We start from the raw sequence: 5274 nt of genomic DNA on the forward strand, positions 1-5274 counted from the left end.
GTGTATAGATTGTGTGCAATAACAACTATGACCTTTTTATTTTGAGAAGTACTATGTGACCTTTCTCTTTCAATTCAAAGAGAAAGAGGCATCATTTCTTAACTCATCATGCCCACATAGACCACTCCACTCCTATGGGATTTCCTCTCACCATCCCTAGGTTTGTCTCTGCTTTCACTTTCTTCCATTTTTCCTGGAATACCAATTTGTTTTTATTTATTTTTGTGGGTTTTGTGCAGCTTGATGATTTTTTATTTGTGGGAATTGAGATTGTTTTATCCTCAGGTTTGTCTCTGTTTTCCACTTTCATTGTCACGGTTTTTGATGCCAATCAGTGCCCTAGTAAGTCTAATTAATCACGGCTTTGTAGAAATTGTCTTGTTGTTGGATATTTCACATTACACACATGATTTTTTTGTTATACATGTTTGATTTTATTTTGCTTTTGAGTCTTTGTTAGGGTTCTTTTTTGGTTATACAAGTTATTTTATTATATGTATGATTTTTTTGTTTTTTGTCCAAGTTATTTTTTGGAGGAAATATACTTACCACTAGCAAAAGGGTTGAGGCATGTTTAATAAATACTAGCTTATAACTTAATAAATAAATAAAAACCTATAAAAATCATAAGGATAAAAGTATCTGATTGTATATGAATTTGTCCAAAAAAAAAAAAGATCGAGAAGCCCTTCTCCATCATGGATGATGATTGAAAAAAAAGCTATTTAGCTTTTGCTCTGCACTGTGTGGCTTTTGTGTGTGTTTGTTTTAGACAATTTAAATGAGAGAAGGTAAAATGTGCTACTATTTGTAGGCCGATTAGACTTTTCATGGGCGGACTAAAAACATTTGGTTTTTTTATTTTTTTAGAATACACTGCATTTATCCATGTGGCAGTACGTTGACCACCCAGCTCTGCTAACTATGCATCCGCCACAACATATCGGATTATCGAAGGAAATGATTTTGGGTACATTGACGTGTGTCAATGATGATTCCAACCCCAGTCTGTATCCACCATCAAAGAAGACAAGATTGAACTTCAAAGAAATATGATTCCATCTGGAAAAAAAAAAAAAAACAACCTTGATGCCAAGGAATGCCTCCTTTATCAACATCTTTGGCTGCCTTTGTTACTCTCTTTCTCTGAATTTATAGGCTCATTCATAGGATGAGTATTTATAGAGAAATCAAGTTGCTAGGCTTTGTAATTTTTATTTACAAGATTCTCTTCAATTTTTATATTTTTGTTACTTGAATAGTTGAATTATCACTGTCAAATTGCATTGCATCATCTAGCGGTATATAAGTTTTTAGCTGAATCTTTTCTTGTTAACAGGAAATAAATTTTCTTAGTCAGCTTTCACATGCAAATATAGTTTGACACTATGGAAATGAATTGGCAAAAGTTGATCTCAGAAAGGCCAGTGGATATGCACGTGCACATACAACCGCAAACACATACAGTAATATAGATAATCGGGACAAAGGGAGGGATAACAAAGGACTTCTCATGTTCAAATCTATGTAATATGTAAATATTGGATCTGTCATAGTTACATGAAAGGAATACAGTGCACAAGTATTTGGGTATCAATGGTGGTTCCTTAGTTGTTTGTTCCAAGAATTGCAACTTTGTTAATTTCTTTATGGTTATTAAATAATGTGGCTTTCCTAGCAGGGACATCGAAATGGCTAAACATGTACATTTATCTAACCCCATAAATAGAAGTTTACTTTTATTTCAAAAGAATACAACTTTCTAGAACAATAATGTGCTCAAGAATACAGAGTGAATTAAATGCTGTTAACGTAATACGGTGATGGAAATTAATTTTTTTCTTTTACCATATACTTGAACCCCAAATAGTCATAAGATTTTATCTCTCTCTCTCTCTCATATTTTTCTATAAGCCAACTAGAATGAAGGGCATATCATATGATTTACTAGTATGAAGCTAGCCTGAGTGCCTGACATATTGGGGAGCCCATAAAAATACTTGACCTATGAAAATTAAGAATAGTATGTATTTGTATTCTTTGTATTTATTTTTATATACATTCCTGTTAATCATCAAAAGCATTTCTGATTTTCTGTTATTCTGAAGCAGATAAGAGTTTCTTCCTCCATGCTTTCTTTCAAGGGAAGTCCTTACAGAATGGCACCTAAGATATATACTCCCTGTTAATCATCAACTCCCTCTCTGCTTCTCATTGACATGCAATAAGCGTATTCTCCTCATTTTCCCCCTTCGCATCTTTCAAGTTTCCTATTACTGTTCACCTTTTAAAAAAAAAAATTTATATAATAATAATAATAATTATTATAATTATTATTATTATTATTATTGTTGTTATTATTATTATTATTATTATGAAAAAGAATGTCTTAAACCTTAGATAATTGTCAGCAAAAGAATTAAAATCATCTATTCAGATGACATTTTAGAAAACTAATGATATCAAAGGTTGAATATCTAGTTTCACTTTCTTTTCTATAAGATATGAGGGATTTAAATCTATATCCACAGTTAATTTTTATTAGTCAGTGAAAATGGCACTTAAGCTAATCCCATTTTTGGAACTCCATCCAAAATTCCAGTAGAAAAAAAAATCACTTTGATTGATAGAGTTTATGCAACAATGCTAGTGGTTCCCAATTCAACAGCTTTTAAAAGCCCGTGGTGGTAACATCCTTCCTTTGTATCATCATTCGTGCTTTGTAATTGTGAGACATGACTGTTTTGGCTTCCATACTTTTATTTGCAGGGATAAGTGTAAACTGGAAGCAAGTGGAACAACAGTGGAACAATGGGTGAAGCAAGCGAAGTCACAAGATGCTAATGAGTACTGGACCCTATTAGCACACAATTACTTTAGTCAGTTTTAGGGATATGGGTTTCTCAGCGTGATTAGTCTGGAACTCGTTGGCTGTGATAATAATATAATTGCATTCATGAAGCCCGATAACTTCCCTGTATTGGAATTTCTGTTTCTAGTTAACTCCAATATTGTTACTCTCCCAGAAAGCATTAGTAGCTCCCCTAGATTAGAACTTCTTGACATTGACAACTGCAAGCAGCATCGAGAAATTCCAAGGCTTCCACAATCAATGGGAATGGTGGATGCAAGGAATTGCATAGGGTTGGATCCAAAAACAACAAGCATATTATTGGATCAGGTGATCTCCTCTCTCGTTTAAGTTATAAAGAAACAATATTTGTTACTTTCCCCAAATTCATGTTACTTAAATTTCTTGTATTTGCTAAATGCAAGCAGTATTGAGAACTAGGAGGATATTGGAATTGTTCAATTAAAATACCAGGAACTAAGATTCAAAAGTATTTCAACTTCAACCAATGAAATGTTGCATGAGCAACAAATGTATCATATTAAGATAAGTCGTTATTCATTTTAGATAACCTTTACCTGGTATTTGACGTGAATTTATTGTCGTATTTGAGTATTTGGGTAGTATAGTTAGAGCCTTAGAGGGGAGGAAGTATGTGTTCAACTCAAAAGATAATAATTATTAGGATTTTTTTTTAATAGATACCGTAAGATCAATTATTCTATTGTCTAGCTAAAAAGCCAAAAAAAGACGTTAATGGATAATTCTAATTATGCTTCTTTAATGCTTCTGTGAATAGTAACTGGTGTTGTATCTTGGTGGCAGAGGACATGGTGATAACATGTTCAACATGTGATCAAGACGCTCTGGTCCAGGGTTGAGGTAGCCCACAAGTCCCACATCAGCTCTTCTCCCACATTATGGCTTGAGCCTGAAGTCTCCAATTGGAAAGCTAGAAGATGGAAAGAGTCACTGTTATTGTCAGCCTCTTCCTCCAGGTTCTCCTACGAGCCCTTCTGCCTTGCCCAACACAAGAACAAAGGGAGGGTGACGTTGGGGCTTGTATACCTTGGATTTAAGGTAATGAAGTTACAATAAATGTTTGGATTATCTGGGGGAAACTTTTAGTATTGCATATTGTCGTATAGACTAAAAGTTCTTTGATTGGTTTTCTTCTTCTTTTTTTCTTTTTTTTTTTCCACAGATAGGCCTAATTTTATTATGGTAACTGCATACATGTGCCAGATGGTATGGTGCGTTTAGTATGGCTACAGGGTAAAAAGCCAAGGTGTTATTACAAATGTTAAAAAATAAAATAAAATATAAATGAAACCATGTCTCCAGATAAAGAAAAGAAGATTGATGAACAGCTGCTTTGCAATCAGTATTAGACACATGAAGTGTACCCGGTGTGAGTGGCCCACATGATGGACATGAAAATAAACTCAGCAGCAATGTGATGAAGTAAAAACTCAAGAATAGTGTAGCAAGAGTAGCATTTTTTCTATTTTGTTAATTTGCTAATTGTTATATTTGCATCTATAACAGCGGAAGTGAGCAAATGTGTGCAATTAAAGAAGTCAGAGTTGTTTCTGATGATCAGATATCAAAGCAACTGAAACCGGTATTTTTCTCATCAGTATATAAGTTTTTAGCTGAATCTAGATAGACAGTAATATAGATAATTGAGACAAAGAGGGAAGTGAAGGACTTTTCACGTTCAAATCTATATAATATTGGATCCCTCATTCATAATAATTCCAGATTATCATATTCTTAGGGTGAGGAAACAATCTCAGTTTATTTGGAACATGTCTCTGGTGGCTCAATCCATAAACTACTTCAAGAATATGGTCCCTTCAAGGAATCTGTCGTTCAAAATTACAACAGGCAGATTCTTTCTGGCTAGTTACATGAAAGGAATACATTGCACAGTTATTTGGGTATCAATTGTTATTCTTTAGTTCTTTGTTCCAGGAATTGCGGGCTTGCAGCTTTGTTAATTTCTTTATGGCTATTAAATAATGTGGCTCTCCTGGCAGGGATGTCGAAGGGGCAAACATTTTATTAGATCCTAATGCTAAATATGTAAATTTATTTTTTTATATGCTTTCCTGTTAATCATCAAAAGCAATTCTGACTTTTTTTGTTATTCTGAATCAGATAACAGTTTCTTCCTCTGTATTTCTTTTCGATCATCAGAAGTTTCTCCTTTTATGTTTCCATCAATGGTAGTACAAAACAAATCCATGTTGAAAATATAACAGATTTGTTTGAGCATCTGCTCATGGATTTTGTATCTTTTACGCAAGAGGATGAGTATTTATTTCTATTCAGATAGAATCACGTTGAGGTTGAGGTTGAGGTTATATCTTTTGATTCCATAGAAGTAAGTGAATTACCTACGAATAAAAGCTCTGGTT

The 5274-nt window shown here is 33.6% G+C and overlaps 1 long non-coding RNA gene across 1 annotated transcript; it reads left to right on the forward strand.

Moving 5' to 3' along the window:
- Positions 1-3202: 3202 nt before the first annotated feature.
- On the forward strand, positions 3203-4700 carry LOC115962531. The gene is made up of 2 exons (XR_004085465.1): positions 3203-3931; positions 4056-4700. It is a non-coding gene; the product is annotated as an uncharacterized LOC115962531 (long non-coding RNA).
- The last annotated feature ends 574 nt before the right edge of the window (positions 4701-5274 follow it).

This window comes from Quercus lobata, chromosome 10, assembly GCF_001633185.2.
Source record: "Quercus lobata isolate SW786 chromosome 10, ValleyOak3.0 Primary Assembly, whole genome shotgun sequence".
NCBI lineage: Eukaryota > Viridiplantae > Streptophyta > Magnoliopsida > Fagales > Fagaceae > Quercus > Quercus lobata.